This window comes from Scyliorhinus torazame, chromosome 18 (assembly GCF_047496885.1).
Source record: "Scyliorhinus torazame isolate Kashiwa2021f chromosome 18, sScyTor2.1, whole genome shotgun sequence".
Classification (NCBI taxonomy): Eukaryota; Metazoa; Chordata; class Chondrichthyes; order Carcharhiniformes; family Scyliorhinidae; genus Scyliorhinus; species Scyliorhinus torazame.
Window position 1 is genome coordinate 120,958,692 of NC_092724.1, and position 18,885 is coordinate 120,977,576.

Here is an 18,885-nt window from a genome sequence, read left to right on the forward strand (position 1 = left end):
GCTATATCTAACTGCTTCTTGAAAACATGAAATGTTTCAGCCTCAACTGCTTTCTGTGGTAGTGAAGTCCACAGGCCGACACTCAGTGAAGAAATTTCTCCTCATCTCAGTCCTAAATGGTCAACCTCCTATCCTCAAAACTGGTTTTGGACAGCCACACCATCAGGAATATCCTTTTTTGCATCTCCTTGACTAGTCCTGTTGGAATTCTATATGTTTCCAGGAGATTCCACCCCATCCTTTTGAGCTACAGCAAATACAATCCTAACCCACTCAATCTCTCCTCATACGTCAGTCCTCCCATCCCAGGAATCAGTCTGGTAAACTTTCTCTGCACTCCCTCTACAGCAAGAATATCCTTCCAAGATAAGGAGTCAAAGGGTACACACAATATTCCAGATGTGGCCTCATCAAGGCCCTGTATAATTGCAGGAAGACATCCCTGCTCCTGTACTCAAATCTTCTCGCAATGAAGGCCAACATACCATTTGCCTACTTGACCGCCTACGGCACCTGTATGCTTACCTTCAGTGACTGGTGTACAAGAATACCCAGTTCTCATTGCACATTCCCATACCCTAATTTGTAGCCATTCAGATAATAATCTGTTTACTGTTTTTGCTACCAAAGTGGATTACCTTATATTTATCCACATTATACTACATCTGCCGTTTATTTCCCCACTCACTCTTGTCCAAATCACACTGAAGCATCTTTGTACCTTCCTCACAGCTCGCCCTCCCACCCAGCTTTGTGTCATCTGCAAATTTGAAGATATTACATTTAATTCCCTCATGTAAATCATAAATATATATTGAATAGCGAGGGCCTAGCAACGATCCCTGCGGTATCCCACTAGTCACTGCTTGCCATTTGGGAAAAAGATTAATTAATTCCTACTCTTTGTTTCCTGTCTGCCAACCAGTTTTCCATCCAGCTCAATACATTACCCCTAATCCCACGTTAATTTTACACGCTAATCTCTTAAGTGGAACTTGGTCAAAAGCCTTACAAAGGTCCAAACAAACCACATCCACTGGCACCCCCCATCAACTCTACTAGTTACATCCTCGAAGAATTCCACTAGATTTGTCAAGCATGGTTTCCCTTTGTAAATCCATGCTGACTCTGTCCAATCCTGCCACTGTTTTCTAAGTGCTCTGCTATAAAATTTTTGACAATGTATTCTAGAATTTTCCCCACTACCGACATCAGGCTTACTGGTCTATAATTCCGTTTTCTCTCTACCTCACTCTTTAAATAGTGGGGTTACATTAGCTGCCCCCCAATTTGTAGGAACTGTTCCAGAGTCTATAACATCTTGAAAGATGACCACCAATGCATCCACTATTTCGAGCACCACTTCCTTAAGTATTCTGGGATATAGATTATCAGACCCTGGGGATTATCAACCTTCAATCCCATCAATTTCCCCAACACTATTTCTCAAATAACATTGATTTACTTCAGTTTCTCCCTCTCACTAAACCCTGTGTTCCCCAACATTTCTGTATCTGAAATGTGTCCTCCTTTGTGAAGACAGAACCAAAGTATGTATTTAACTGGTCAGCCATTACTTTGTTTCCCATAATAACTTCCCCCTGTTTCTGATTGTAAGGGACCTACATTCATCTTCACCAATCTTTTTCTCTTCACATACCTATAGAAACTTTTCCAGTCAGTTTTTATGTTTCACATAAGCATACTCTCATACTCTATTTTTCCCTTAATCATTACCTTGGTCCTCCTTTGCTGAATTCTAAACTGCTCCCAAATCGCAAAATTCCTTTTGGAATTCTACACTATCCTCTTTACAGATTACAATGCTTCCAGGTTTTGTGGCCCCTTTGCGTCTGAACCTGGTTGGAGTTGTACCAATTATTTATGTCTCTCCATGTTCTTCCTACCAAAATGCATCACATTGAACTTCATATCACCTATCTTCCCACTCCACCAACTTGTCTATGTCCTTTTGAAGTTCTGCACGGCCCTCCTCACAGTTCACAATGCCTCCAGGTTTTGTATCTGCAAATTTTGAAATTGTGTCCTGCACACTAAAGTTTAAGGTATTTAATAGTTTCCAGCTGAATGGAATCCTGGCACCATGATCAGTTTGCTCATCCACCCCGACAATCCTTCTCCTCATCCACATAGGGAGCAAACACCTCATACCTCTTGGTCAAACTCAAAGGCTGAGGCACCTCCTTCACAACTTTCTGGATCTCCACAATGACACCCTCTTGGCCCTGAGCATCAACCAGCTCTAAAGTTCTACCTAACCTAATCTGGCTGTCTCCCTGAATAAACGTAGGCACATAGGAAATTAGAAGTAAAAGTAGGCAATTCGGCCTTTTGAGCCTGCTCCGCCATTGAATCAGGTCATGGCTGATCTCTTCCTGGTCTCAAATCCATCTCCCTACTTGTTCCCCATATTCCATTAACCTGTTTTTTTAAAAATCAGAAATATATATACCTGCTTCTTGAAACCATTTAATGACTCCGATTCCACCGCACTATGGGGCAGTGCCCCCAAGTCTCCAGATAACCCTTCCCCTCCTGATACACCATAATGACTGTAACTTAAAACTCCAACTCAGCAACCCTGAGCCAAAGGTTGCTCAAGCTGCAGACACTTTCTGCAGATATGGTTGTCCAGTACTTCAGTCCACAGATTTACACATGTTGCAGTCACACCACACCAGCATCCCTGCCACGGCTGTCTAACCGTACTTATTTAATTAGTCAATTTACTATTAACTTACACAGCTAAAGCAACAGCAAATCTCCGAGCTTGGAGGCAAAAGAAGAACACCTGTACCAAACTCCTGACTGAGCACTTGTTCCTTGTCGCACTGTGTTCCCACAGAGAGCACAAGCACTGTGGGCTGATGCTCTAATGTTAATGCTGTGGGTTTCTATATTTCTATCAACTGTGAGAATGTAAACAATGAGGAAAATGATAGTGATATAGAGGGAGAGGAAGTCGAGCTGATACCACCGGTAAGTCCCTTGACCAATATCCTGTTCCATGTTCCTCTGCCATAACCTCTTCAGTCTCAGTACTTGCACCATTTGCTTACTCATTCTCTCATGCACCAGCTCAGATACTTCAACCCAAGGGGGAAGCAGATCATGCTGGTCAGTACGTGGCCCCGGGTGGCTCGCAGTAAAACTGCTGCTGAAGGAGCAGAGTGGGCAAGTTTGTTTTACCTTCCCAACAGAGGTTCTCATCAGGGAATCTGGTGCATGCTTAAGTAGGAAAGAGGGGGAGGGGTTTGTTGAAGGCACTATGGAGTGGTGGGGAGGGGGGGGCTTCCAGCCATGCTGCAATATAGCTGCTCAAGAAAGGCCAGGATTTATTTGCAGAAAAAGATAATTGTCCTTACAGCACTGCTTGTGGGCCAGAAGGGGTAGAGGACCTTAGAACATAGAACATAGAACAATACAGCGCAGTACAGGCCCTTCGGCCCACGATGTTGCACCGAAACAAAAGCCATCTAACCTACACTATGCCATTATTATCCATATGTTTATCTAATAAACTTTTAAATGCCCCCAATGTTGGCGAGTTCACTACTGTAGCAGGTAGGGCATTCCACGGCCTCACTACTCTTTGCGTAAAGAACCTACCTCTGACCTCTGTCCTATATCTATTACCCCTCAGTTTAAAGTTATGTCCCCTCGTGCCAGCCATATCCATCTGCGGGAGAAGGCTCTCACTGTCCACCCTATCCAACCCCCTGATCATTTTGTATGCCTCTATTAAGTCTCCTCTTAACCTTCTTCTCTCCAACGAAAACAACCTCAAGTCCATCAGCCTTTCCTCATAAGATTTTCCCTCCATACCAGGCAACATCCTGGTAAATCTCCTCTGCACCCGCTCCAAAGCCTCCACGTCCTTCCTATAATGCGGTGACCAGAACTGTACGCAATACTCCAAATGCGGCCGTACCAGAGTTCTGTACAACTGCAACATGACCTCCCGACTCCGGAACTCAATCCCTCTACCAATAAAGGCCAACACTCCATAGGCCTTCTTCACAACCCTATCAACCTGGGTGGCAACTTTCAGGGATCTATGTACATGGACACCTAGATCCCTCTGCTCATCCACACTTTCAGGAATTTTACCATTAGCCAAATATTCCGCATTCCTGTTATTCCTTCCAAAGTGAATCACCTCACACTTCTCTACATTAAACTCCATTTGCCACCTCTCAGCCCAGCTCTGCAGCTTATCTATATCCCTCTGTAACCTGCTACATCCTTCCACACTATTGACAACACCACCGACTTTAGTATCGTCTGCAAATTTACTCACCCACCCTTCTGCGCCTTCCTCTAGGTCATTGATAAAAATGACAAACAGCAACGGCCCCAGAACAGATCCTTGTGGTACTCCACTTGTGACTGTACTCCATTCTGAACATTTCCCATCAACCACCACCCTCTGTCTTCTTTCAGCTAGCCAATTTCTGATCCACATCTCTAAATCACCCTCAATCCCCAGCCTCCGTATTTTTTGCAATAGCCTACCGTGGGGAACCTTATCAAATGCTTTGCTGAAATCCATATACACCACATCAACTGCTCTACCCTCGTCTACCTGTTCAGTCACCTTCTCAAAGAACTCAATAAAGGTTTGTGAGGCATGACCTACCCTTCACAAAGCCATGCTGACTATCCCTGATCATATTATTCCTATCTAGATGACTATAAATCTTGTCTCTTATAATCCCCTCCAAGACTTTACCCACTACAGACGTGAGGCTCACCGGTCTATAGTTGCCGGGGTTGTCTCTGCTCCCCTTTTTGAACAAAGGGACCACATTTGCTATCCTCCAGTCCTCTGGCACTATTCCTGTAGCCAATGATGACATAAAAATCAAAGCCAAAGGTCCAGCAATCTCTTCCCTGGCCTCCCAGAGAATCCTAGGATAAATCCCATCAGGTCCCGGGGACTTATCTATTTTCAGCCTGTCCAGAATTGCCAACACCTCTTCCCTACGTACCTCAATGCCATCTATTCTATTAGCCTGGGGCTCAGCATTCTCCTCCACAACATTATCTTTTTCCTGAGTGAATACTGACGAAAAATATTCATTTAGTATCTCGCCTATCTCTTCAGACTCCACACACAATTTCCCATCCCTGTCCTTGACTGGACCTACTCTTTCCCTAGTCATTCGCTTATTCCTGACATACCTATAGAAAGCTTTTGGGTTTTCCTTGATCCTTCCTGCCAAATACTTCTCATGTCCCCTCCTTGCTCGTCTTAGCTCTCTCTTTAGATCCTTCCTCGCTACCTTGTAACTATCCATCGCCCCAACCGAAACTTCACACTTCATCTTCACATAGGCCTCCTTCTTCCTCTTAACAAGAGATTCCACTTCCTTGGTAAACCACGGTTCCCTCGCTCGACGCCTTCCTCCCTGTCTGACCGGTACATACTTATCAAGAACACGCAGTAGCTGATCCTTGATCAAGCCCCACTTATCCAGTGTGCCCAACACTTGCAGCCTACTTCTCCACCTTATCCCCCCCAAGTCACGTCTAATGGCATCATAATTGCCCTTCCCCCAGCTATAACTCTTGCCCTGCGGTGTATACTTATCCCTTTCCATCATTAACGTAAACGTCACCGAATTGTGGTCACTGTCCCCAAAGTGCTCTCCTACCTCCAAATCCAACACCTGGCCTGGTTCATTACCCAAAACCAAATCCAATGTGGCCTCGCCTCTTGTTGGCCTGTCAACATATTGTTTCAGGAAACCCTCCTGCACACACTGTACAAAAAACGACCCATCTATTGTACTCGAACTATATCTTTTCCAGTCAATATTTGGAAAGTTAAAGTCTCCCATAATAACTACCCTGTTACTTTCGCTCATATCCAGAATCATCTTCGCCATCCTTTCCTCTACATCCCTAGAACTATTAGGAGGCCTATAAAAAACTCCCAACAGGGTGACCTCTCCTTTCCTGTTTCTAACTTCAGCCCATACTACCTCGGAAGAAGAGTCCCCATCTAGCATCCTCTAGTAATACTGTTCTTGACTAGCAGCGCCACACCTCCCCCTCTTTTGCCTCCTTCTCTGAGCTTACTAAAACACCTAAACCCCGGAACCTGCAACATCCATTCCTGTCCCTGCTCTATCCATGTCTCCGAAATGGCCACAACATCGAAGTCCCAGGTACCAACCCATGCTGCCAGTTCCCCTACCTTGTTTCGTATACTCCTGGCATTGAAGTAGACACACTTCAAACCACCTACCTGAACACTGGCCCCCTCCTGCGACGTCAAATCTGTGCTCCTGACCTCTATACTCTCATTCTCACTTACCCTAAAACTACAATCCAGGTTCCCATGCCCCTGCTGCATTAGTTTAAACCCCCCCAAAGAGCACTAACAAATCTCCCCCCCCAGGATATTTGTGCCCCTCAGGGGCACCTTCTCCTTGACTCTCCCACTGTAAGCTTACCTCCTCCCCTGGAATTGGCCACACCCACCTACCCCCCTCCCTTCCACTGCAAAGACCAGCCTAGGATTGGAGCCTTGCCTTCTTCCCACACCCTTTTCACCTTGGGATCAAGGATCCACTAGTAACTGTTGACTCCTTGCCTGGGACTGTGGTCTGTTCTGGATAATTCCTCGCCATGCCTGTCAGGCTAATTTCTGCACAATTTGGAGACCAAAGCTCTGACCACCAAACCTGCCCCATCAACTTCGGGGCCAACCCTTCCTTTTACTGGATATCAGGAAAACTCCAACCATCGTTCTTTTTGCCCCTTTCACAAACTTCAATGTTTTCTCATCAGTGAATGCTTGTTCAGGCTGAACCAGGCCACATTTCGTGTCCGGGGTTAGAATTAGAGGAGCGTAGCTATGTGGGAGGGTTGTGGGGTTGCAGGGGAGATGGGGAGGAGTGATGCCACAAAGAGACTAGGAAACAAAGCTGAGAATTTTAAACTGACACATGGCTTGTCCAGGAGCCAAATTGGTCAGCAAGCACAAGGGTGGTGGGCAAACGGAACTTGGGTGTGAGTAAGTGCACTGAGAACAGAATTTTAGATAACCTCAAGTTTACAGAGGGTAGAATGTGGGAGGCCAGAAAGGCGTTCATCAAGCTCGCCCAATTCCAGAGGTAAGACAGGCATGAGTATTGGATTCCTCAGACAAGCTGCGGCAGGGGTGCATTCTGGTGTTGGAGGTGCAGGTTCGCAGTCTCAGTGGTAGCGTGAATGTTTAAAAAATTTAGAGTGCCCAATTATTTTTTTTCCAATTAAGAGGCAATTTAGCGTGGCCAATCTACCTACCCTGCACATCTTTGGATTGCGGGGGTGAAATCCACGCAGACACAGGGAGAATGTGCAAACTCCACACGGACAGTGACCTGGGGCCGGGATCGAATCCGAGCCCTCAGCGCCATAAGCAGCAGTGCTAACCACTGGGCCACCATGTCGCCCTCAGTGGTAGCATGGATAAGTGTTCAGCTCATCTTAGGGTCAGGTTTAAGACCAAGATTTGACACCATTATGAAAGGATGGTGATGTCTAGCACGAGGGGACATAGCTTTAAATTGAGGGGAGATAGATATAGGACAGATGTCAGAGGTAGGTTCTTTACTCAGAGAGTAGTAAGGGCGTGGAATGCCCTGCCTGCAACAGTAGTGGACTCGCCAACACTAAGGGCATTCAAATGGTCATTGGATAGACATATGGACGAGAAGGGAATAGTGTAGATGGGCTTTAGTGTGGTTTCACAGGTCGGCACAACATCGAGGGCCGAAGGGCCTGTACTGCGCTGTAATGTTCTATGTTCATTCCAAATATTGGTGGAAGTTCCAGCTTTTATATCGGTCTGCTAAAAAATTCCCAATTGGCAACACAAAATGAAGAATGAACTTGCATTTACATCGCAGCTTTCGTGACCTCAGGACAACGTTGTGCTTTACTGCCAATTAATTATTCCTGAACAAAATCAATGGTTTACATTTGCAAAGAGCAGGTCTTAGAAACAGCAATCAGAACGACCAGTTAATTTATTTTATGATGGCGTTGGTTGAAGGATAAATATTCTCGTGCATTTCAAAGGATGCTATTGGACCTTCTATGTTTGCCTGAGGAGCATTTAATATCTCATCCAAAAAGCAGCATTCCACTGAAGCATCAGCCTAGATTATATGCTCAGGTCTTTGGAGTAGGCCTTGGACCCATAACCCTCTGACTCAGAAATGAGTCTACTACCTAGGCAAAGCTGATATTTACAGCAATGGAACCATTGTATAATAGTGTATAAAAGCACAAAAAGTCACGAAAATATAGGAATCAAGTCACACAATTGCGAAAAGCAGACACGTTCTTCACAATTGCACAGGTCAGCCTTGCACTCTCCTGTATATTTTTAGATTAAGTAAAAGCACTGGTTTGACTAATATAGAGAATGCTATAATAAAGTCACATCAAGGATGCAGAAAATAGAAGGTAAAACCAACATCCTGCTTGTGGAGAGGAGTGCGTCATTCTCAATGTAGCAGAGACACTAACAACTGCTCAATCAATCTCATAGTAAGTTGTTAGCCATTCAGTAGAAACTACAGAGAGAAAAATAATTCTTATCTTCTGTCTATCTAAACGTACTCTATGTTAGGGGACTAAGCAGGTATAAATGAAACCAGCTGGACCCTTTCTTTGATATTCACGTTAAATTACAAGGTGGAATATATATTTAACAAACATTTTAAAGATTTCTAGATTTCAGAATATCTAATAGAATATTTCTATAGAAATCACAAAAGGTTTATTAGAGGAATCTCCATGTTGCATTGTCGCTTTATTCAGGTTAAAGTAGGGCATTACGGGAAGGGACAGCTTTGTAGATTACTGTACATTATATGTATTCATGGACACGTACAAAATGCTCGTAAAGTAATGACCACAAAGTCAAGATGTAAAAGAAGGCATTCGTAGCAGTGCAGGTGGACAGCTATTTTAGATAACTGTTGCAGTTGTAGAAAATGTCAAAATTAATCACATATATATGATTATTTAATTCATGCACAAGTTTGCTGTTTTCAGTGCATCTCTACTGCTCAAGATACTTCAGTATCTTGAGGGAAGAGGAAAGATTTTTTGAAATATTTTTACTCAAGGCATTTAACAAATACATACAGAATAGCAGAAGAACAATACATCAACCCAACAACCACAACCCTCCAGCTCCACGGACACTGACACCCCGCCATGTCCCGCCTTCCCCATTTTAACCTCCTTACCCACCCCCAAGTGAAGAGATTTTAATTTAATAGTATTATTTGGGCCTGTAATGCACTATCAACAATAATGTTGATAGTCCATTATAGGCCCAATGCAGATAGGGCAGTGGATGTTGTCTATATCGACTTCAGTAAGGCTTTTGACAAGGTCCCACATGGTGGATTGGTACATGGAACCATGGGATCAGGGGTGAGCTGGCAAGGTGGATACAGAACTGGCTAGGTCACAGAAGGCAGAGAGTAGCAATAGAAGGGTGCTTTTCTAATTGGAGGGCTGTGACTACTGGTGTTCCGCAGGGATCAGTGCTGGGACCTTTGCTGTTCGTAGTATATATAAATGATTTGAAGGAAAATGTAACTGGTCTGATTAGTAAGTTTGCAGATGACACAAAGATTGGTGGAATTGCGGATAGCGATGAGAACTGTCAGAGGATACAACAGGATTTAGATCGTTTGGAGACTTGGGCGGAGAGATGGCAGATGGAGTTTAATCCGAACAAATGTGAGGGAATGCATTTTGGAAGGTCTAATGCAGGTAGGGAATATACAGTGAATGGTAGAACCCTCAAAAGTATTGATAGTCAGAGAGATCTAGGTGTACAGGTCCACAGGTCACTGAAAGGGGCAATACAGGTGGAGAAGGTAGTCAAGAAGGCATACGGCATGCTTACCTTCATTGGTTGGGGCATTGAGTATAAGAATTGGCAAGTCATGTTGCAGCTGTATAGAACCTTAGTTAGGCCACACTTGGAGTTATAGTGTTTAATTCTGGTTGCCACACTACCAGAAGGATGTGGAGGCTTTAGAGAGGGTGCAGAAGAGATTTACCAGAATGTTGCCTGGTATGGAGGGAATTAGCTATGAGGAGCGGTTGAATAAACTCGGTTTGTTCTCACTGGAATGATGGAGGTTGAGGGGCGACCTGATAGAGGTCTACAAAATTATGAGGGGCATAGACAGAGTTGATAGTCAGAGGCTTTTCCCCAGGGTAGAGGGGTCAATTACTAGGGGGCATAGGTTTAAGGGGAGAGGGGCAAGGTTTAGAGTAGATGTATGAGGCAAGTTTTTTTTACACAGAGGGTAGTGGGTGCCTGGAACTCGCTACCGGAGGAGGTGGTGGAAGCAGGGACGATAGTGACATTTAAGGGGCATCTTGACAAATACATGAATAGGATGGGAATAGAGGGATACGGACCCAGGAAGTGTAGAAGATTGTAGTTTAGTCGGGCAGCATGGTCGCCACGGGCTTGGAGGGCCGAAGGGCCTGTTTCTGTGCTGTACATTTCTTTGTTTGTTAAAGGTTCATTATATGTTTTTTTACACAGAGGTTGTGGGTGTCTGCAACTCACTGCCGGAGGAGGTGGTGGAAGCAGGGACGATAGTGACATTTAAGGGGCATCTTGACAAATACATGAATAGGATGGGAATAGAGGGACACGGACCCAGGAAGTGTAGAAGATTGTAGTTTAGTCGGGCAGCATGGTCGGCACGGGCTTGGAGGGCCAAAGGGCCTGTTCCTGTGCTGTACTTTTCTTTGTTCTTTGCAATACGGTAGTACAGTGGTTAGCACTGTTGCTTCACAGCAACAGAATTCCAGGTTCGATTCCCGCTTGGGTCACTGTCTGTGTGGAGTCTGCACGCAGAGAGCGTGGGTTTCAACCGGGTGCTCTGGTTTCCTCCCACAATTCCCAAAGACGTGCATGTTAGGTGACTTAAATATTCTGAATTCTCCCTCTGTGTACCCGAACAGACACCGGATTGTGGTAACTAGGGGCTTTTCACAGTAACTTCATTGCTTTGTTAATGTAAGCCTACTTGTGACAATAAGAAAGATTATAATTGTAAAGATTATTAATGGTGGAAGTAAAATCCATAATGGCTACTGATGGGAAGTGGATAAATATCTTTGATTTTAAATCTTTAAAAAAGGATTGGGAATAAGGGAAGAGAATGGAAATTTCTGCAGGTAATTGCTATGCTGTAAAAGCTAATAGTTCTATTAGGAAGGCATTAGAACATTCTGGAAGTTCTCCAAAACATTTTTGTGAGTGGCTAATAGGTTACTCACAAGCCCTTATCATGATTACAGAATTCATTACATGACTTTTAAGGATGGATGAAAAGTTAAACACATACGGATGGCTTTTTGGGTTAGTTTAATGTGGAAATCCCCATATTGTTTCCTTGGTAAAAGTCCAAGAATTTACATGTCTATGCGTTCAATTAATACAATAAGTTCATATCTTTGGCAATGAATTCAATGTGGAGCCCTGTCTGCAGACTTACACTATTGAACCATTGCTTGTATCATGGCAACTTGCAACAAAAACATAAGCATCCCCAAGTCCTGGTCAAAGTCTCAAATAGGTTCTTTATTCCTTGTCATTTGAGTCTGGAGTGAAACTTTAGCTTTTAATTCTAAAATGATGACAATTCCGGTACTTGCAAAACCAAATCTAGACCCATTGTTCACCCTTAAAAGTCACAAAACCATAACTCAAAACTTTACCCACACCTTCAAAGGCAAAAGCCAATGTTTGCCGTGGTTTCCAAGAACCTTGGTAAATAAAATTGTATCTTTTAATCTAAGACAAATAACTTTCCTTTAAGAACAATGTATAATATTTGGTTACGCCATACTTTTGTTGCTGTTGCTTAGTCTTTTGGAAGTAATCATTCATTTTGAACATGCTTGGCAAATTTACAGTACTTTCAGAATGGCAACATGGGCCTGTTGCCTAGATTAATTCCAATTCAGCACTCTCGACATTCGGGTAAGTGACCCATGAAAAATGTTAACTTTTGATGCAATGAGTGGAGCTTTAAGGTCTCTTCTTGACAGATGAGCTCGAACGGGCTGAATAGTCTGCTCCCCTTCCATCTCTTGTTCATTGTTCTCACACAAGATACAACGGGCTGGATTCTCCGGTCACCAACGGCGAAATCGCGTTCGCCGATCGGCTGGAGAATCAAAGTTCCCAACCAAATCGGGGGTGGTGCCGCTTTCGCGATGCTACAATCCCTCCAAAGTGGCGTATCAATGGCCTCAGGTCATTGCCTGAGGCCCACCCCCCCGATGTTCCGCCCCCGACTGGCCGGGTTCCCAACGGCGTGGGTCTCTCATGGTCTCACCTGTCGGGAACTCGGCTTGGCGGCTGCCGACTCAGTCCAGCTCCGCCACAGTCGGGGATGGGCCGATCCGCGGATAGGGGGACTTCAGGGGCTGGGGGAACTGTTGGAGCATGGTCCCGCCAAAGGGGGCGATTATTTAGCAGGCCGGGTCTGCGAGCGGCCGGCGCCATGTTCCACGGCGCAGTCGCTGCAGGCAGCCACTGTACGCATGCGCGGCCACGGACCCGGCAATTCTCCGGGCCGTATCGGCAGCTAGAGCCAGGCACTCTATACTGCCGGCATGCTAGCCCCCAGTCAAACGGAGGATTGGTAGCCATTTTACGCTATTTTTTCTGTCATGAAACGCCACCATTCCCACGCAGGCCTCAAAACCTGAGAATCCAGCCCAACGTACTGAGCTTCAAAATTAATGTTGTTCACTGGCATTTGGATTTGGGTAGTGTGCAACAAATGTCCTAGTACTGTCTGATGTACGTTGGAGTCCTTGTTTTGTCATCACCTCCATACATGTGAGGAGAAAGTAAGGGAGGCAATTGTTCAGACAGAAGCTGGCCAGATAACACTTTTTTCTTAAACAAATGAAAGACCTGGGGCGAAATTCTCCGGAAACGGCGCGATGTCCGCCGACTGGCGCCCAAAACGGCGCAAATCAGACGGGCATCGCGCTGCCCCAAAGGTGCGGAATGCTCCGCATCTTTGGGGGCCGAGCCCCAACTGGAGGGGCTAGGTCGGCGCCGGACGAATTTCCGCCCCGCCAGCTGGCGGAAAAGGCCTTTGGCGCCCCGCCAGCTGGCGCGGAAATGACATCTCCGGGCGGCGCATGCGCGGGAGCGTCAGCGGCCGCTGACGGCATTCCCACGCATGCGCAGTGGAGGGAGTCTCTTCTGCCTCCGCCATGGTGGAGACCGTGGCGGAGGCAGAAGGGAAAGAGTGCCCCCACGGCACAGGCCCGCCTGCGGATCGGTGGGCCCCGATTGCGGGCCAGGCCACCGTGGGGGCACCCCCCAGGGCCAGATCGCCCCGCGACCGCCCTAGGACCCCGGAGCCCGCCCGCGTCGCCTTGTCCCGCCGGTAAGGTAGGTGGTTTAATTTACGCCGGCGGGACAGGCATTTTAGCGGCGGGACTTCGGCCCATCCGGGCCGGAGAATCGAGCGGGGGGGCCCGCCAACCGGCGTGGCGTGATTCCCGCCCCCGCCGAATATCTGGTGCCGGAGACTTCGGCAACCGGTGGGGGCGGGATTCACACCAGCCCCGGGCGATTCTCCGACCCGGCAGGGGGTCGGAGAATCTCGCCCCATAAATGTATATCTAATGCTCCATTTTTGGCCAAATACATTCCAAAACACACCAGATATTCTCTTAAGGAACCTCACACCTGTCATAATATACACCAGTATATCACGGTGCAGACACACACTGATGGATACACAGTGGGACCAATCAATGCACACAACACCGCAGCCAATCACCAGTGAGAGCACACGCACTATAAAGACAGGGGGCATCAGAGTCCCCGCTCATTCGAGTAGCAGCTAGCTAGGAGCACAGAGCTCACAGCCTGCAACACAGACATTCGCCATGTGCTGAGTGCAACAACTGGTTAGGACAAGGCAAAGGTCTTTAGTTAAAGCTAGTATCGTATTAACCCACAGTCTGAGTATGTTTAAACAGTTAATGATTCAATAAAATAGTGTTGTATTATTTCAAGTGTTGGTGACCTGTATGTGATCCAGAACACCCAACACATCATGATACCAGAAATGGTGGGATATTAGCATTTCTTAGACCTACCTGCAAGTGATCTGCCTTCCGCCAGCATTCCGTCATCCTGCAACATGGACAACATCAGCCCGCCGCCGCCGCTCCGCATCGCTGGCAACCTCGGGGCCAACTGGAAGATTTTCAAACGGCGCTTCCAGCTCTTCCTCGAAGCCACGGACAGGGAGGGTGCCTCGGACACCAGAAAGATTGTTCTTCTCTCCACGGCCGGGGACCATGCCATCCACATTTTCAACTCTCTCACCTTTGCAGATGACGAAGATAAGACGTCTATGATAAGACAAAGTTCAAGACGGTCCTCCTCAAGTTTGACACTCACTGCAGCGTAGAGGTGAATGATAGTTTTGAGCGCTACGCATTCTAGCAGCGTTTGCAGGGTAAGGCTGAACCTTTCCAGTCCTTTCTCACGCACCTCTGCATCCTTGCGCAATCTTGCAGCTACGGGCCCACCTCCGACTCCATGATATGCGACCAGATAGTTTTCGGTGTTCAGTCGGACCCCCTATGCCAGCAGCTCCTCAAAGTAAAGCAACTCGCCATAGCGACCGCCATCGAGACCTGTGTCTTACATGAAAACGCCACGAGTCGGTATTCCCATACTCAAGCGGCTGAAACAGCGCGGCAAGGTCCCCACGAGGCGGAACGGGTCCAAGTGATTGAGCACCTCCAGGGCCTCAGCCTGGATGAGGGCGGCCATTTCGCGCGCTTTTCGTGGACTCCCACGCTTGTACGCACCAAACGAGGGGATGGCGACGTTGAGGAACGTAATGCACAGGCGCGCACCACGCACGACCGCATTGCGCATGCGCGGTGGCGCAACGAACGTGCTGACGTTACGGCGTGCGGCAACTGTGGCTCCGCCCATTTAAAGCGGCAATGACCCACAAAATCTCGACAATGCCTACGATGTGGAAGACTTGGCCACTATGCTGCCTTCTGTCGAGCACCTCAGCCTGCCAATTCAGATCGCTTCAGCCAGCCTCGCAGGAATGTTCGGGATTTGACCCAGCGGGATTCGTCTGTCAGGTTGACGCCCATGTGGCCTCCAATCTACCTGCCACAGATGAACGCCTCGTCCAAATTCGCTGCGAGACAGTGGCTGACCCCTTGCTACAGCGTGTCATGCCCCACCTAACAGACGGGTGTCTCAAGGGCCAATGGCCACAGTTCTACAACATCAGAGAAGATCTGGCGGTAGTCGATGGTGTTCTCCTGAAGCTGGACCGCATTGTCATCCCGCACAGCATGCGCCAGCTCAACTTGGAACAGCTACACGAGGGCCATCTTGGCGTGGAAAAGTGCCGCCGATGGGCCTGAGAGGCTGTGTACTGGCCCGGCATCAATGACGACATCGCCAACACAGTGCTCAACTGCCCCACTTGTCAGCGCTTTCAGCCGGCCCAACCACGTGAGACCCTATAGCCCCATGAGTTGGTCACGTCCCCTTGGTCCAAGGTCAGCATAGACCTGTTACACGCACTGGGCAGGGACTATGTCTTGATTGTAGACTACTTTGCAAACTACCCGGAGGTGGTACATTTACACAACATCACATTGTCTGCAGTCATCCGTGCCTGCAAGGACACCTTTGCTCGACGCGGCATCCCACTCACTGTGATGTCGGACAATTGCCTCTGCTTCGCAAGTCAGGAATGGTCCAACTTTTCCAGGAGGTACAACTTTGTGCATGTGACATCCAGTCCCCTGTACCCCCAATCCAACAGCAAAGCGGAGAAGGGCGTCCACATAGTCAACCAGCTCCTCTGCAAGGCTGCCGATGCTGGGTCCGATTTCTACCTCGCCCTGTTGGCCTATCGCTCGGCCCCACTGTCCACTGGCCTGTCGCCAGCCCAGCTGCTTATGGGTCGCACCCTGAGGACGACGGTGCCGTCAATTCATGTCCCAGACCTCGACCACGTTCCAGTCCTTCAACGAATGCAACTGTCTCGTGAACAGCACAAGGCGGCTCATGACTCCCGTGCAGCTGATCTCCCTGCTCTGGCTCCAGATGACAACGTCCGTATCCATCTTCCGGATGGTGGCTGGTCTGCAACCGCTGTGGTTCTTCAGCGCTCCCCGCTCATTCCTGGTTCGTCTACCGGATGGCTCCATTCTGCGCCGCAATCGACGTGCCCTTCATCTCGTTCCACACTCGCTACGTGATCCGCCACCACTGCCACGCCCTCCTGTTGACCCTGACCTGGACTATGCAGAGATTCCGGTCACTCTGCATCCTCCTCACTCTCACACAGTCCAGCCCGCTCCTCAGCTGGCGGCTCCCGACCCACCCTTGAGGTGGTGTCACCCACCTCAGAGACTTAATTTGTGAACTTTGTGGACTTTCTGATTTGTTCTGTTCTTCCATTTAATCGTTCAAGTGGTTTGTATATAGTGTTCATCTCGTTCTTCTTGTGACACAGTGTTTTTCTGCACCAGGCACCTTCCAGTGTAAATAGCGTAGTTTTTATGTACATAGTCCTGTAAATATTTTGCACACACGTAGTCAGGAACATTCACCATACACTATTTATTGCCACTATTTATAAAAGGGGGGATGTCATAATATACACCAGTATATCATGGTGCAGACACACACTGATGGACACACAGTGGGACCAATCAACACACAGAACACCGCAGCCAATCACCAGTGAGAGCACACGCACTATAAAGACACGGGGCATCAGAGTTCCCGCTCATTCGAGTAGCAGCTAGCTAGGAGGACAGAGCTCACAGCCTGCAACACAAACATTCACCATGTGCTGAGTGCATCGACTGGTTAGGACAAGACAAAGGTCTTTAGTTAAAGTTAGTATCATATTAACCCACAGTCTGAGTATGTTTAAACAGTTAATGATTCAATAAAATAGTGTTGCACTATTTCAAGTGTTGGTGACCTGTATGTGATCCAGAACACCCAATACATCAACACCTATTAATGTTTCTTGACGAAGAGAAATGCCACAATTATTTCACACCAGGGAAAACTATCGTAATTCACATTGTATGCTCATGTATTATGGGTTTGTAAACTCTTGTGAAATGATAACTCGCCACAGATAGAATATACTATATTTCCTCAGAGTATTTAAAGAAAATCGGACTCTGTATCCCAGCTGTCTAAGCAAGAGTCACCATAGATCCTGGGGAACATATGAATGGCTGGGATCCTCCGAGCCTTCACGCTGCAATCGGGCTTGGCACGGGGGCAGAGAATGGGCGTCAGACCCGCGATCGGGTCCAATGCCACTCCCGCGGTTCTCCGGGGACCGCAGAATTGCCGCCAATAGCGCGCGCAGTCGACGCGGCGCCGGTGGGGGGCCATTGAAAGAGGCCCCCATGGCGATTCTCCGCCGACAACTGGCCAAGTTCCCACCGGTAGTTCACTCATGGTTCCACCCGGCGGGAGCTCGGAGTGGCGGCTGCAGACTCTGTCCCCGGCCACCCTGATGGAGGCTGGGGATCTGTTAACGGGGGGGGGGGGGCTTCCAGGATGGCCAGGCTCGCGATTGGGCGCCACCAATCGGCGGGTGTGCACGATCTCGGGGGGGGGGGGGGGGGGGGGGCTATATTGTCGGGGCCAGCCCGCAGTGTTGGTCCGCCATGTTGCAAGGGGCCGTTGCCGCAGGCCGGACCCACGGCCAGAAGTGCAGGGCCCTGTATTGGCAGCCGGAGCTGCAAGGAGCACTCTGGGGCTCTGCTAGCCTCCTGCAAAACGGAGATTCACTCTGGTCTTCTCCAGCAAAGTCCAGAATGATTCGTGCCCATCTTCTCGCGGGCGTGGGGACAAAGCCCCATTATCAGAGAATTTCACCCTTTTGAGAGAGGCAGAGGCGGATTTACACTTTTGGGGGCTCTGCGTTCATGAGACCCCCCACATCGAGCCCCGCCCCAATGATGTCGAGACCTCCCCCAATAAGAGAGAGAAATGACTGACAACAACAAATTAAACATGCAAAAACAACAATAAGAAGATGTTGTTTGCAGCCTTTCTCACTCCCAGCACTGATGCCTGACTGGCCGCTGGTTCTGGTAAAGTTGCCCTGCTCCCGCTGGCCGCTGCTACCTGATTCTACAAGACACAATGCCATTGTTTTCCTGATCTTCTTCACATCTCCCGACTGCTGCTCTGCTCACCTCTTAGCTCTCATTAAGGCAGCCAGGCCTCGAGCATCGACGACCACGTGGACTCCTAGCTTCTGCTGGCTAGCTGGCCTGGTAGCCTCTATACTTTCTGGTCGGCTGCCGGCCCATTCAGCCCAGACCAGCCCAGCCTGGCCCGGCCGTCAAGAGCCACCCTGCTGCTCCCCTCAATGGCCGGTAGCCAGTGCCACTCCTTAATTGCAAAAAATTAATTGGGTACTCTAAATTTAAAAATAAAACAGTGCATTGACTGGGATTAATAGAAAGGACACACAAATAATAATTAGGACATGACTTCCCTAACTTAACAATGCAATTTCAGCATATGCTGGTCTTGGACCCCTGCCTGTGCATTGTAGCCTCCAAGTTATCTCCATGGCTTTATGTTATATTAAGCTCTACTCCCAAATTTTGCAATGTTACAAAAGTGTGGCCGAGAGAGATCTCTGAACATTAAGACTGCTCAGTAAATTGGTTTAAAAAGTGCACAATCATTGTCATGATATTCAGGTGAACATCACAGCACATACATATACACATAATGATGGACAGATC

The 18,885-nt window shown here is 47.8% G+C and overlaps 1 protein-coding gene across 2 annotated transcripts in view; it reads right to left on the reverse strand.

Moving 5' to 3' along the window:
- LOC140395474 (phosphoinositide 3-kinase regulatory subunit 6-like) overlaps positions 1-18,885 on the reverse strand; it is a 174,523-nt gene that overhangs the window by 129,696 nt on the left and 25,942 nt on the right. The window lies entirely within an intron of this gene.